Source organism: Patagioenas fasciata, chromosome W (assembly GCF_037038585.1).
Source record: "Patagioenas fasciata isolate bPatFas1 chromosome W, bPatFas1.hap1, whole genome shotgun sequence".
Lineage (NCBI taxonomy): Eukaryota > Metazoa > Chordata > Aves > Columbiformes > Columbidae > Patagioenas > Patagioenas fasciata.
Window position 1 is genome coordinate 37,756,210 of NC_092559.1, and position 17,014 is coordinate 37,773,223.

Genomic DNA, 17,014 nt, shown 5'->3' on the forward strand with positions numbered 1-17,014 from the left:
GGCCAATCACAAGTGGTGTTCCCCAGGGCTTATTAATGGGGCCAGTTCTGTTTAATCTCTTTATCAGTGATCTGGATGAGGGTATTGAGTGCACCCTTGCTAAGTTTGCAGATGACACCAGGTTGGGTGGGAGTGTTGATCTGTTGGATGGTAGGAAGGCTCTACAGAGGGATCTGGACCAGCTGGATCATTGGGCTGAGGCCAGTTTTATGAAGTTTAACAAGGCCAAGTGCCAGATCCTGCACTTGGGTCACAACAACCCCATGCAACGCTACAGTCTCGGGGAAGAGTGGCTGGAAAGCTACTTGGCAGAAAGGGATCTGGGGATGTTGATTGACAGCAGGCTGAATATAAGCCAGCAGTGTTCCCAGGTGGCCAAAAAGACCAACATCATCCTGACTTCTCCCTGGATAGATGAACTTAGTAAATACGGGTATGGTTTTCCTGAAAGTCTGATCTTCCATGATTTTTGATCATCTGAACTTAGAGCTCTTACAGGTTGTGGAATAATTACTGAGGGAGTAAATTACAGAAACTAATTATGAAGGATCCACTTATTGAGAAGTTATATCCACATCTTCAGCATATAAGGCAGCTGCACGGCAGGGAAGAAATAAATCTGCTCTGTATGGTTTCACTCCCCCACCTGGCCTGCATTCTTAGATGGTAGTGCATGGGGAAGCCCAATGTACTGGCAGTTAAGAAGTATGGGGGAGTGGATTGGTGTGAAGATACTGCAGCCTGTGTAAAAAGGCAGGTACAGGAACCAGATGGTATAGCTGCTGCCAATTTTTAAGATAAGGTATAGCTGCTGTCAGTTAAAAAGAATAAATGTTCATCCAAAGTGCTAGTTACTGAGCGAAAAATTTGTCTGGTGGATGAACTTTGCTCATTATAATCTCACTACAATACCAAAACACACCTCCATCTCAAAGGATACCTACCTCCAGTGCAATTTTAAGCATGCTCAGTATCACCATTTACTGCAGGGTGACAATAAACCATGGCAGATGCTCTCTGTTAACCCCCTGCCCTCCCTTCTAAGGAAAGGTAACGGGAGGAAAAGGGAGAGAGACTTACAAGTTGGAAATGTTTTAAATGCTTTACTAATACAAAATATACAAAACCAATCTTGAATTTCCCAGGGTAGTGCAGCATTGCCCATGGTGGAGCTGGTGTGGCTCCAGCGGCTGCAGGACAGGCACCCAGAAGTCCTGGGCTGGAATCCACAGTAAACCAGAACGAGATTCAGGAATGCAAGGTCTGGAATCAGGCCTTGGATCACAGGTGTGAAAGGCAGGGTCCTCTTCAGATGCCAGCCATGGTCGAAGAGAGCGAGACCCTTGTGATCTCCCACTTATACAGGGTGTATGACGTGTATGGGATGGAATACTCAGTTGGTCGATTTTAGTCACCTGCCCTGTTTGCCCCTCTTTGCAAATACAGAATCACAGAATGTTAGGAACTGGAAGGGATCCCGCAAGATCATCTAGTCCAATCCCCCTGCCAGAGCAGGAACACCTAGATGAGGTTACACAGGAAGGCGTCCAGGTGGGTTTTGAATGTTTCCAGAGAAGGAGACTCCACAACCTCCCTGAGCAGCCTGTTCCAGTGCTCTGTCACCCTCACTGTGAAGAAGTTTCTTCTCAAATCTAAGTGGAACCTCTTGTGTTCCAGTTTGAACCCATTACCCCTTGTCCTATCATTGGTTGTCACCAAGAAGAGCCTGGCTCCATCCTTGTGACACTCACTCGTTGTATATTTGTAAACATTAATAAGGTCGCCCCTCAGTCTCCTCCAAGCTAAAGAGACCCCAGCTCCTTCCGCCTTTCCTTATAAGGGAGATGCTCCACTCCCTTAATCATCTTTCTGGCTCTGTGCTGGACTCTTTCAAGCAGTTCCCTGTCCTTCATGAACTGAGGGGCTCAGAACTGGACACAATATTCCAGATGTGCTCTCACCAGGGCAGAGCAGAGGGGAAGGAGAACCTCTCTCAACCTACTAACCACCCCCCTTCTAATACACCCCAGGATGCTGTTGACCTTCCTGGCCACAAGGGCACAGTGCTGGCTCATGGTCATCCTGCTCTCCACCAGGACCCCCAGGTCCCTTTCCTCTACACTGTTCTCTAATCGGTCGTTCCCCAACTTATACTGGAACCTGGGATTGTTCCAACTCAGATGCAAGACTCTACACTTGCCCTTGTTATATTTCATTAAATTTTTCCCCACCCAACTCTCCAGCCTGTCCAGGTCTCTCTGGATGGCAGCACAGCCTTCTGGCGTGTCAGCTATTCCTCCCAGTTTGGTGTCATCAGCAAACTTGCTGATAGTACACTCTAGTTCCTCAACCAAGTCATTGATTAATATATTGAATAGTACTGTTCCCAGTACTGACCCTTGAGGCACTCCACTAGATACAGGCCTCCAGCTAGACTCCGCCCCATTGACCACGAGTCTCTGGCTTCTTTCCTTCAGCCAGTTCCCAGTCCACCTCACAACTTGATCATCCAGTCCACACTTCCTCAGTTTAGCAGCGAGGATGCTGTGGGAGACTGTGTCAAATATTTTGCTGAAATCAAGACAGACCACATCCACTGCTTTGCCATCATCTAGCCACCTCGTTATGTCCTCATAAAAGTCTATCAGGTTGGTCAAGTATGACTTTCCCTTGGTGAAGCCATGTTGACTGGCCCTAATGACTCTCTTATTCTTGATATGCCTTGAGATGGCACCAAGGATAAGTCGTTCCATCACTTTCCCAGAGATGGAGGTGAGGCTTTCCTCCAGTCCTCAGACACCTCTCCCATTTCCCAAGACTTGGCAATGATGATTGAGAGTGACCTAGCAATGACCTCAGCCACCTCCCTCAGCACCCGTGGGTGCACCCCATCTGGACCCATGGATTTATGAATGTCCAGATTGCTTAACTGCTCCCTAACCGAGTCCTCAACAACTAAGGCAGACTCCTCCATTGTCCTGACTTCCTCTGGGGCCTCAGGGGTACGGGGCTCCGCAGGACAGCCTCCAGCAGTGTAAACAGAAACAAAGAAGGCATTCAGTAACTCTGCCTTCTCTGTATCTTCTGTCACCAGGGCACCCACCTCATTCATCAGTGGGCCTACATTGCCTTTGGTGTTAGTTTTATCTCCCATGTATTTGAAGAAGCTCTTTCTGTTGTCCTTGACTGCTCTTGTAAGGTTTAATTCTAAGGAGGCCTTAGCATTTCTTGTTGCTTCCCTACATCCTCTGACAACAGCCTTATATTCTTCCCAAGTGGCCAGCCCCTCCTTCCATGATCTGTAAACTCTTCTCTTCCACTTCAGTTTGCCCAGCAATTCCCTGTTTAACCAAGCATGTCTCCTGGCTCCCTTCCTTGACTTCCTACCTGTCAGGATGCTCTGATCTTGAGTTTGGTAGAAGCAGTTCCTGAATGCTAACCGACTATCTTGGGCCCCTTTACCTTCAAGCAGCCTTGCCCATGGGATTTCTCCTAGCAATTGTTTGAAAAGGCCAAAGTTTGCCCTGCTGAAGTCCAGGGTTGCAATTCTGCTTGCTATTCTGTTCCTGCCACATGAGATCCTGAACTCCACCATCTCATGGTTGCTGCAGCCAAGGCAGCCCTCAACCTTTACTGCTTCAACCAAACCCTCCTTGTTAGTGAGGATGAGGTCCAGTAGCACTCCTCTCCTAGTTGGCTCATCCACCATTTGCATCAGGAAATTATCATCGATGCACTGGAGGAACCTCCTGGACTGTGGCTGGCTGGCCGAGTAGTCCTTCCAGCAAACATCAGGGTAGTTAAAATCCCCTGCAACAACCAGGACCTCTAATTGTGAGGCTGTTCTCAGCTGCCTGTAGAATGCCTCATCAACTTCCTCACCCTGATCTGGTGGCCTGTAATAGACACCCACAATAATATCACCCCTGCCATTCCCCTCTCACAGGACATGCAAAATTTTATCACTAACCTTAGCTGCTATAGCAATAAATCTAAACCTGGGCCTCTTCTGCATACCGTTGGTACCCTTATTTGGTGTCAGAAGTGTGATAAGAACCCATACCTGGATTGTTCCCTGTTGTTGAATTTACTAAAAGATTATAAGGCTTGCCCGAGTCCTGAGGGTCTTAAGTGGGCCTCTGGATTCTGGTCGTGTCCAGATATTGTAACTCAGCGAATAAGGAACTTGGCAAAAGAAAATAGGTTTAAGCTCGGAAAAGGTAAAGCAATTGTGTGTGCTGTATTAGGTGCAGCATTGATAGCTGGTCAGAAAGATAAAGAAACTGACCAGGCGGTGATTAAGTCATTGCAGACAGAATTGGCAGTAGAGTGTTCTAAGTGGCAACAAGCAGAAAAAGAGTTGGCTGATAACAAACGAATCATAGAAAATTTGCAGAACAATTAACGAGATGCCTTTTCAAGAGAAAGGCAGATAAGCTTGAAATTGGCTAATTATGAAGATTTGGAAAGTGATCCGGGGTTTTCCAACCCAGTAAAAGAAACTTCTCTTACAGCAAGGGATGTAGCTCCTCTTTACCCGTGGAGAGAATTGGAGGTTGTGTCAAAATGCGATCCTACTCCCAAGCTTCGGCCACTTGTTAAAACTGAAATTGTACATGACGGTGGGGAAGCCGAGCCCACCATTGTCACTAAAGAAATACCGTATACAGTCACTGAGCTAGTAAAGTTACAGGAAAAATATAGCAGGCTGGCTACGGAGACTGAGACGGAATACGTGTGGAGAGTTTCTCTGACTGGTGGTGGCAGAATAAGGCTTTCTGAGGAAGAATCTCGAGGATATTGGGGTCCTGGCGTATTTCTAACAGTAGAAGATGACAGGGAGCCTTGGTCCCTGACCCAGAGAGCTGTGTATTGGGCCGGTGGTTTAGACCCTTTGGAGAGGGGAGACCCACTTGCTATTCCTACCTCTGGGGTAAGCCAGCTTACTGAGAGCATTCAGAAAGCAGCTTGTCTTCAGCTGATGCATGATAGGCATTTGGTTCCTCACCAGCCCTCTCCAATGTTGCTGTTTGCTGACCCTGACAGGATGACCCCCTTAATTAGAGGGTTACCTGACTCGTTAAAAGTCTATGCCATACAAATCCAAGATCGTCTGAGAGCCACCACAGCAGGGGGGCCTCAGGCTGGACCGGGTCTCTCTTGGGGAGAGATTGCACGGGAGTTGATTAATTATGGCCAGCGTATGGGGTTCGTCGGTAAAGACGTTAAGTCTCAAGTAGCAGTGTGCCGAACTGAAGTAGAGGCAAAATTCCCTTGCCCCCGATCTAAGAATTTTACAGGGGTAGGTTAAAGGCATCAGTGTTGGAAATTAGGTCTGGATAAAGGTATTCCCCGAGAACTGATGGATGGTTTGCCCCTCCCCAATTTACAGCTGCTTGTAAAGATGTGGAAACCAGCAAAAACAGATCAACCAGGAAAGCTACAACATAGAAATAACCTGTGGCTATGGTTGGACAGTATGATGAGAATGCTACTAGACTGATATACCAACTGTTACTCTGATCAAGAAAATGCAGGGAATGAATTTAAGTCTTAATAGGCCATGATCCTTTTGTCATATATGTACCATTTGTCAAATTAATTCTGATATTTTTTTATCTGCAATCTATATCCTTGTAATTTGCACTAGCTGATTTTCTTAATAGCACAACTTTTGGCACGCATAAATGTAAATTTCTGCAGAACCTGCAAGTCTTTAACATCAGGTCATAGGCCATACTTGTATTTGGTCTGATCCTACATACTTGCACAGTTTTTATTGATGGTTCAGGAAAGTCTCATAAAGCTGTAGTGGTCTGGTGTGAAGATAACAATTGGCATCATTTTGTTAAAATTGTTGAAGGTTCAACCCAATTAGTGGAACTTGGCACAGTTTTGCATGCCTTAGAGTTTTTTAGGGAGGAACCTCTAAATTTGGTTCATCAACAACCATCAACAAAAACTGTGTGAGCATTTTGAATAAGACCGAATACAAGTACGGTCTATGGTCTGATATCAAAGACATGCAGATTTTGAAGCAATTTACATTTAGGCATGCCAAAAGCTATGCTGTTAAGAAAATCAGCTAGTGCAATTTGCAAAGACAGAGATTGTGAATAAAAAAATCAAAATCTGCTTTCACAAAAGGTACTTATATGACAGACAGATCGCGACCTACTAAAGCCTGAATCCGTTCTCTGCCTTTTTTGATCAGAGTAACAATCAATTCCAGGGGCGCAGTAATAGTTTTACGAAAAGAATTGGGCAAAAAAATCCATTCCAAGTATATCTGTCTGTTTGCATTCTCATTATACTGTCCCACAATAGCCACAAGTTGTTTCTATGTTGTAGCTATAAATAGACAAATCGCAAGTCCAATCGAATGTAGTTAGCTTGTAAGGCTGTCATAAATTTATTCATCGAAGTTTCTAACTCCATTTTGGCTGTCATATTTATTGGATATTGTTTTCCCTTACCGGATCGAAGTCCTGTTTCAGTTCTATCAGTGTAGTGTTTGATTTATCGAAACATTGGCTGTTAATACTAGTGGAAATACAGCATTCAAAATTTCCTTGGAGCTTTCTCACTTGAAGCAAGCAGATCTGCACCATCCAAGCAGCTTCTTGTAGGACATGCAACTAAACAGAATTCTCAGAAAACGTTATTTGAGGTTACAATTACTTAACAAACCTTGACCCAAGAGAGGTATAGGGCTTTCTGTCAAGTACAAGAATTCATATGGTAAAACTTTGTTCCAAATTTGACATTCCATTTGTCTCAAAAAATGGCCTTTCTTTCATTCTCTCCCATGATCTCAAAGACTATCACAGTGAATTTACTAAGAAGTCTTTCACAACAAGTTACCACAGAATAAGTCTGTTAAAAAAAAAAAAATATTTTTTTTTTAGTTTAATTTCCCAGTTTCATTAGAACTGTGGATCTGCTAAGGATGCCTTTAAACTTCACCCTCCAGACTGCTCTATTCAGTATTACAACATCACTGCAGTGGGGGGGACAGAAAACCTCCCTTTCACAGCCCTGAAAGCGGGCAGCCAGGTTTTTCCTTTTTTTTTTTCCTTTCTCTTCTTGCTACGGTTTAGATATGGCGAAGGCCATGCAGCTAGCATAATCACTGGTATGAAGTAGGAGGCTTTGGCAAACTCCTCAGTTACAATGAGCTGAGTTTATCTTGCAGCTTGACACAGGCCTGACATTTATGTTCAAATACAGGCCTGGGATATTTTGCTTTTTTGTTTTACCATTTCATTACAACCATAATACACTTCTTACGCAATTCCAAGTAGCTCAGCAATAGTTACATTCCTTAGCTCCATTTACCTTTAAAAATTTACATATGTCAAAAACCAGCATATTAAACATCAATCCATTATTCCATTTTCCTAAATCCAAATCAGTTCATATTCTAGCAACTTTTAAATACAACCTCTTCCAAATTCACATCTATCATTGCATTTAGTTTTAGTTCCCATACCTCCAACAAACACATAAATTCAATGCGAATCAGAGTTTAACAACTTCAGTTATTTTCTCATCTCAAAATTATTAGATAACAATAAGAGCAATTACTCTAATGTATAAGGATGCATCCTAAGGGGGAGAAAGGTGGTATTTTAGCAATGGAACCGTTTCCCATTTTTTAATTATCTCCCCCAAACAAAATTCTTTTGGTGTTGGAGCGATAAAGGACTCAGCATTCTGATTCAATGTGAATCACGCAAAGCCATTTATTACAGAAACAAGCCTCCTTATATACGCAACTATTCTCTAATCACGCATCCACGCTCCAAGCATGGATTCGCTAAATGAGTATCATGGGCAGTCCACACACTGGAACCCCACCGATGATAGGTCCGACGACTCACGCCATGCTGAGGCCCTGTTAATGAAGAAACGCCCCTCTTTCTCACAGCAGATTCTGTTCTCAGCTTCTCGAAGTGGCCTTGAGATTCCTTTGGACCTGACTAATTCAACAACATATCTCCATCTAACAAAACCACTCCACAATTCCCCCTTTTTGTTCTTGAATTAGTCAGACCCCTTAAACAGCATGCTGAATCGTCTTTGAAATATACTGCAACATAGAACACGTGATTAACAACATAATTACAATTACATATAATGTAATTAAGATCAAACAAATACCCACTTATTCCAAAACTTATAAGCTATATGTCGGGCTGTAGCATGAGGTACGGCATATGTTTCCAACCATCCAGTGGTTGCTTCCACCATTGTAAGTACATAACGCTTACCTTGACGTGTTTGTGGAAGTGTAATATAATCAATCTGCCAAGCTTCTCCATACTTATACTTTAACCATCGCCCCCCATACCATACAGGCTTTAACCGTTTCGCTTGTTTGATTTCGACGCAAGTTTCACATTCATGAATAACCTGTGAAATAGTGTCCATAGTTAAATCCACCCCTCGATCACGAGCCCATTTGTATGTTGCATCTCTACCTTGATGCCCTGAAGCATCATGGGCCCCCCGAGCTAGGAAAAGTTCACCTTTATGTTGCCAGTCCAAGTCCACCTCAGCTACTTTAATCTTAGCAGCTTGATCCACTTGTTGGTTGTTTAGATGTTCCTCGGTGGCTCGACGTTTAGGTACATGAGCATCTACATGCCGAACTTTCACAGGCAGGCTCTCTAGCTGAGCAGCAATGTCTTGCCACAGTGTGGCAGCCCAAATGGGTTTACCTCTGCGCTGCCAGTTGCTTTTCTTCCATTGCTGTAGCCACCCCCACAAGGCATTTGCTACCATCCGTGAGTCAGTATAGAGATAAAGTATTGGCCACTTCTCTCGTTCAGCAATGTCCAAAGCCAGCTGGATGGCTTTCACTTCTGCAAACTGACTGGATTCACCTTGTCCTTCAGTGGCTTCTGTAACTTGTCGTGTGGGACTCCACACAGCAGCTTTCCACCTTCGATGTTTTCCTACAAGACGACAGGATCCATCTGTGAACAGTGCATACTGCTTATCAGTCTCTGAAAGCGTATTATACGGTGGTGCTTCTTCAGCACGTTTTACTTCCTCCTCATCTGGAGACATCCCAAAGTCTTTACTTTCTGGCCAGTCTGTAATAACTTCTAATATCCCTGGACGGTTGGGACTTCCAATTCGAGCTCGTTGCGTGATCAGTGCAATCCATTTACTCCACGTAACTTCGGTTGCATGATGTGGAGAGGGAACCGTCCCTTTGAACATCCAGCTCAGCACCGGCAGTCGAGGTGCCAGGAGGAGCTGTGCTTCAGTGCCGATCACTTCTGAAGCAGCTCAAACTCCTTCATATGCTGCTAGTATCTCCTTTTCAGTTGGAGTATAGTTGGCCTCAGATCCTTTGTATCCTCGACTCCAAAAACCTAAGGGTCGACCTCGGGTTTCTCCTGGTGCTTTCTGCCAGAGGCTACAGGTAAGTCCATTATCTCCGGCTGCGGTGTAGAGCACATTTTTAACATCTAGTCCAGTTCGGACTGGTCCAAGGGCCACCGCATGAGTTATCTCACGCTTAATTTGTTCAAAGGCTTGTCGTTGTTCAGGGCTCCACTCGAATTGCTTCTTTTTACGAGTCACTCACAATGTGGCTGTAGTCAGGAATATGCATTCTCCAAAAACCTACAACGCCCAAGAAAGTCTGTGTCTCCTTTTTATGAGTAGGTGGAGACATTGCTGCAATTTTGTTGATCACATCCATTGGGATCTGACGACGGCCATCTTGCCATTTTATTCCTAAAAACTGGATCTCTCGTGCAGGTCCCTTGACCTTGCTCCGTTTTATGGCAAAACCAGCATCCAAAAGAATATGAATTATTCTCTCACCTTTCTCGAAGACTTCTTTCGCTGTGTCGCCCCATACGATGATGTCATCAATATATTGCAAGTGTTCTGGAGCTTCACCTTGCTCCAGCGTGGTCTGGATCAGTCCATGGTAGATGATAGGACTGTGTTTCCACCCCTGGGGCAAGCGATTCCATGTATACTGGATGCCCCTCCAGGTGAAAGCAAACTGCGCCCTGCACTCTGCTGCTACAGGAATAGAGAAAAATGCATTAGCAATGTCAATTGTAGCATACCACTTGGCTGCCTTTGACTCCAGTTCAAATTGCAGTTCTAGCATGTCAGGCACAGCAGCACTCAGTGGTGGTGTAACTTCATTCAGGCCACGACAGTCTACAGTTAGTCTCCACTCGTCACTAGACTTACGCACTGGCCAGATTGGGCTGTTAAAAGGTGAGCGAGTCTTACTGATCACACCCTGGCTTTCCAATTGACGGATCAGCTTCTGGATAGGAATCAAAGAGTCTCGATTGGTGCGATATTGCCGGCGATGCACCGTCGTGGTAGCAATTGGCACCTGCTGATCGTCAACCATCAGCAGTCCTACAACAGAAGGGTCATCTGAAAGACCAGGCAAATCAGACAGCTGTTCAATTTTCTCAGTGTCCACAGCTGCTATACCAAATGCCCACCTATACCCTTTTGGGTCCTTAAAATACCCTCTCCTGAGGTAGTCTATACCAAGGATGCACGGAGCATCTGGACCAGTCACAATGGGATGCTTTTGCCAGTTTTTTCCAGTTAGGCTCATTTCAGCCTCTACAACAGTCAGCTCCTGGGATCCCCCAGTCACTCCAACAATATTGATGGATTGCGTCCCTTTATAATTAGAAGGAATTATTGTGCACTGAGCACCAGTGTCCACTAAAGCTTTGTACTCCTGGGGTTGTGTTGTACCAGGCCATAGTATTTGTACAGTCCAATAAACTCTGTTATCCCTTTCCTCCACCTGGTTGGAGGCAGGGCACCTCTAATTCCTGTTTTGCACAGTCTCTGGGTGTGAATTAGAGGTTCCTTCAAGAGCATCAGAATCTCTTCTGCTCCTTTTGTAAACTGGAGCAGCCACCTTCCTAGGAGTTTTTCCTTTTATCTCACGTACTCGTTCCTGAAGTTCTGAGGTAGGCCTTCCATGCCACTTATTCATGTTTTCTCCCTGCTCATGTAGGAAGAACCACAGTGAACCTCTTTTTGTGGGCTGTCTCTGCCCTCTCTCTCGAGATTGGAAACACCTTCTCCTAACAGCTGAAACATAGGTTTGTGCAGGTCGTGAACGGTACGAGTCTTCTCTGAGCTCTTTGATTTCTTGCAACAGCTTTTCAAACCGGTCATCAGATTTTTCACACAGTTTCTCCACAGCGGATACACAAGCCCGTAGAGAACCAGCAAGGCTGTCCTCAAAGTACCGGAGCTGCTCAATCACTTCATTAATTTCTTGTATACCTCTAGCTGACCAGACCATTCCTGCCAATGACTTAGCATATGCAGGTGGTGCACTTTGTACAAATCTGCGCCACATAGATTTTGTACAATTGATTCTATCTGGGTCTGTCCCCTCTTGGCTGTTTGGTCCTAGATAGATGATCTCTCACACAGCTAATTCTCTCAGGAACTGGATACCTCTCTCCATAGTATTCCATTTCCCTAACTTGGATATACAATCTTCCTTGTAGGGAAATCTGACTTTCATAGCTGCCAGGAGTCGGGTCCAGAGAGTAGCGGCATTAGACTCTCTTGAAATTGCCCTATCAATGGTGGAATCTTTTGACAGAGATCCCAGCTGCCTGGCTTCACCACCTTCTAATTCAATTGTTTCTGCCCCATTGTCCCAGCATCGCAGCAGCCAGGTTAAAATATTCTCGCCTTCACGACGACTAAAGTCTTTTCGCAGATCTCTCAGCTCACCTGGAGAAAAGGACCGAGTGGTGGTCACTTCATCTCCACCCTGTCCTGATGATGATGCCTCTTGGGTTGATGTTGGCCCTGTGCCATCACCTGCTGCACGGGTAGTCTTTCTAGTGACTTTCTTACAACCAGCAACTGATGCTGATATGGGTTCACCATCATTTGATTCATTTTCAGAGTCTGAATGACTGTCACAGTGTTTGCTGTGGTTACAGCAGCAACAGTGCCCAGTGTGTCAAGACGTGGGGGCTGCCTTGTTAGCCTTTGAGGCTGTAGAAGTAACGTTATCTGCAGCGACCTTGGCAGAGGAGCTCTGCGGAGGAGCTGTATCTTCAGCCTGTGAAGCCGCGGCTGGGGGGGCAGTGTCTGCAGCAGCAGCTTTGGCTGTTTTGCCTTTTCTCGAGCGGCTAGGAGTGCTTTTTGCTAAAGCTTCCGAAGACGCACTGCAAATCTCAGGACTAAGAAGAGACGCAAACCTCCTATTGAACCTCATTTCTCTTAACAGTAACACAAACTGACACACATTCAGCAAACCAGATAACACCATCACAGTTCTATCAAAGCTCCAAGGATATTCAAAGTTCTCTAAAACATTTGCAAACTGTCCTAGTGAAATCACAAAAGTATTGTTAGTCAGCCTTTCTAAAGATTCGCTTGACCAATTAGCAAATATAGAGCCATTCTGCTCTTTAATCTCTCCTGGAGGTTTTTCAAGGTAAAGCAAAATCGAGTAGAAATTCATTAGCAGCTGCAGTATAATGAAATAAACCAATGCCAAACCACACAGAATCATCATGACCGCTGTCCAGTTTCTTGTTGTTATATAATGAATACTTCGATTCAGAAAGAAACACCAACACAGATATGGGATCAGCGAGCACAATGTAGAAAATAACTGATACAACTTTTGCCATAACATCTTTAAATCAATGTAATTCACTTTGCCTTAATACCACTAAATAATATCTGAAGCAAACAGACGCGCGAGTATCACAACTCTATGAGTTGGCACCGTGCCAAGAAAATTGAAAGGTATGTCAGAGCAGTAGAAAAGCCAAAAATCTCCAAATTTACCCCTTTCTCTTGCCCCACGTTGGGCGCCAATTATCTGTCGAGGGTTAAGATTGCGGGGTGACAATCAAACCCTGGCAGATGTATTGTTAACCTCCTCTCCCCCCCACTTCCCCCTTTTGCCCCTCCCTCTCCCCCCTTCCCACTCAGGACAGGCGATCGGGAGGGAAAGAAGGACAGAGAGAAGAGAGTTGGAAAAGTTAAAGATGTTTTACTAACGCTACTGATAAGAATAGAGAAAATAATACAAAATATACAAAACCAATCTTGAAAGTCTCAGCAACTGCAGAGCCAGCACCCAAAGTCCTGGATTAGACTCTGTAGCCAACCGGAGCTGGATTCAGTCTCTCACTAGGCGTCAGTTCGCAGGGATGACCAGCAAGGTCCTCTCCTAATGTCAGCCATGAGGAAAAAAAAGGGAAAAAGGCAAAAAGGGACGAGATCCTCGTGATCTCCCACTTTTATATGAAGTATTCACGTGAATGGAATGTTATACACCGTTGGTCAGTCTCTCGGACATCAGTTTCTCGTTGTCCCTCTCGCGAGATGTCCATCCGTGCTTATCAATAAGTTTGCATTCCATTGCTAGGTTTAACCAAAACATGTGTTGGGTTCTCCAGGAAAATGCAGCTAACGTGAAGGCTTTAGCTGACAGGCAAAAATTCACTAAAAGAGAAACTTGTTTTTTAACAAAACCAGGACAATGTCAAACCTTAACTTTACCATGGCAATCTTATTAATGTACTGTTCTAGTTTGCCTAAACCACTTATTAATAGATTCAGAACAATCAAACAAGTTAATACAACACAACCATAATCACAGTATCACAGTATCACAGTATCACAGTATGTTTGGGATTGGAAGGGACCTCAAAAGATCATCTAGTCCAATCGCCCTGCTGGAGCAGGAACGCCTAGGTGAGGTCGCACAGGAATGTCTCCAGGCGGGCTTTGAATGTCTCCAGGGAAGGAGACTCCACAACCTCCCTGGGCAGCCTGTTCCAGTGCTCTGTTACCCTCACTGAGAAGAAGTTCTTTCTCAAATTTAAGTGGAACCGCTTGTGTTCCAGCTTGATCCCATTGCCCCTTGTCCTATCATTGTTTGCCACTGAGAAGAGCCTGGCTCCATCCTCGTGGCACTCACCCTTTATATATTTATAAACATTAATAAGGTCACCCCTCAGTCTCCTCTTCTCCAAACTAAAGAGACCCAACTCCCTCAGCCTTTCTTCATAAGGGAGGTGCTCCACTCCCTTAATCATCTTTGTAGCCCTACGCTGGACCCTCTCCAGCAGTTCCCTGTCCTTCTTGAACTGAGGGGCCCAGAACTGGACACAATATTCCAGATGGGGTCTCAACAGGGTGGAGTAGAGGGGAAGGAGGACCTCTCTCGATCTACTGACCACCCCCCTTGTAATACACCCAAGGATGCCATTAGCCTTCCTGGCCACAAGGGCACAGTGCTGGCTCATGGTCATCCTGTTGTCCACCAGGACCCCCAGGTCCCTTTCCCCTACACTGCTCTCTAATAGGTCATTCCCCAACCTATACTGGAACTTGGGATTGTTCCTGCCCAGATGCAGGACTCTACACTTTCCCTTGTTAAATTCCATCAGGTTATCCCCCGCCCAACTCTCCAGCCTGTCCAGGTCCCGCTGGATGGCAGCACAGCCTTTTGGCGTGTCAGCCACTCCTCCCAGTTTAGTGTCATCAGCAAACTTGCTGATAGTACACTCAATTCCCTCGTCTAAATAATTAATGAATATATTGAATAATATTGGCCCCAGTACTGACCCCTGAGGCACTCCACTAGATACTGGCCTCCAACTGGACTCCGCACCATTGACCACCACTCTCTGGCTTCTCTCTTTAAGCCGGTTTCCAACCCACCTCACTACTCTATTGTCTAGACCACACCTCCTCAATTTAGCTGTGAGGATGCTGTGAGGGACTGTGTCAAAGGCTTTACTGAAGTCAAGGTAGACCACATCCACCGCTCTGCCATCATCCATCCACCTTGTTACATTCTCATAAAAGGCTATGAGGTTGGTCAAGCATGACTTACCCTTGGTAAAGCCATGCTGACTGTCCCTAATCCTAATGTTAAAAGTAGAATATTTGTAACTGCGTGTTTTGTGGATTTTGTAGGAATGTCTCATAATTTTACCTCATTTTTGCATTGACTATTTAAGTATAATATCACCCTTTTGGCTCTCCTGCTGATTGTTCAAATTGCCATTCTCCACAGAAGGTACAGCACCTGCTTGCTAATAGGCTTCTAGACCACCAGGTCTGTGAGCATCTATAACACTGAATTAGGATCCATGGTTTACATCTGAAACAGTCCTCACAACTTATCTCCCTCCTGTCCAGCTGCATCCACTGAATCTTTGTTGTCTTTGTTCAGCCATGGCTTGACCCATTTCGTGGGAATCCACTTCAGTTCTTGGCCTGTAATGACACAAACATAACCTTTTCCCCAGGTTATCAATTGATGTGGCTTTTTCCACTGACTAGTGATTTGACCATAACTAATGTAGGTTCTTTCTGATTTAGCACGGTTTTGGGTCATACTTGCAAAGTATTTCATCACATACAATGGTTTTGACAACTGGTTTTGTGGTGTTTCCCCTACTTTCCCCCCCTTTTTTTTAAAACCAACAAAGAAAGAAAGTTTGGAATCACATACGTGCATTGCATCTTGACTACGTACTCAAAATCACAAATCAAATTTAGAGGTTCCTCCTTAAAAAGCTCTAAGTAATGTAAAGCTGTGCCAAGTTCTGCTAATTGGGTTGAACCTTCAATAGTTTTTACAGAATGATGCCAATCGTTATCTTCACACCAAACTACTACAGCTTTATGAGACTTCCCAGAACCATCAACAAAAACTGTGCAAGTATGTAGGATCAGACCAAATACAAATATGGCCTATGACCTGATGTTAAAGACTTGCAGGTTCTGCAAAAATTTACATTTATGCATGCCAAAAGCCGTGCTGTTAAGAAAATCAGCTAGTGCAATTTACAAAGACATAGATTACAAATAAAAAAAAAATCATAATTATATTTCACAACTGGTACATATATGACAAAAGGATCATGGCCTATTAAGACTTAAATTCATTCCCTGCATTTTCTTGATCAGAGTGACAATTGATATATCAGCCTGTTAGCAATCTCATCATACTGTCTCATACTAGCCACAGGTTGTTTCTATGTTGTAGCTATAAATAGACAAATCTGCAAGTCCAATCGAATGCAGTCAGCCTGTAAGGTTTTCATAAATTTATTCCTCAAAGTTTCTAACTCCATTTTGGCTGTCATCTTTATTGGATATTGTTTTCCCTTACCGGATCGAAGTCCTGTTTCAGATCTATCAGTGTAGTATTTGCTTTATCGAAACATTGGCTGTTAATACTAGTGGAAATACAGCATTTGAAATTTCCTTGGAGATTTCTCACTTGCAGCAAGCAGATCTGCGCCATACAAGCAGCTTCTTGTGGGACATGCAACTAAACAGAGTTCTCAGAAAACGTTATTTGAGCTTACAATTTACTTAACAAATCCTGACCCAAGAGAGGTATAGAGCTTTATGGCAAATACAAGAATTCATGTATTAAAACTTTGTTCCAAATTTGGCATTCTATTGATTTCAAAAAACAGCCTCTCTTTCATTCTCTTCCATGATCTCAAAAACTAGCATGGTGAATTTACTAAGAAGTCTCTTACAACCAGTTACCACAGAATAAGTGTATTAAAAAAAAAAAAAATTTGTTTAATTTCCCAGCTTCATTAGAACTATGGACCCACTGGCAATGCCTTTAAATTTCATCCCTCAGACTCCTTGATGCAGTATTACAGTTCTCTAGCAATAGCATTGCTTGGAGGGAGAATAAAACCTCCCTCTCGCCCCCATCTGGGATGACAAGACATCCAGCCCAGCATGAAAACAGATCGGTTCGAACTCCACATTAAACCAACCTGGCTGCACTCCACACCCAAATCAGTACCAGTCTGACCCAGAGAAGCATTGAGCACTCTGACCTCCAAAAGCTGACCAGTATGAAAAGACTGACTTCAGCAAGGAGGTAAAATTATGAGCTCTTTCCCCAGATGTGCCAAAACCTAGGAACAAGACAGAAGGAAAAAGAAACATCACCAGCAACCCCTGATTCAAA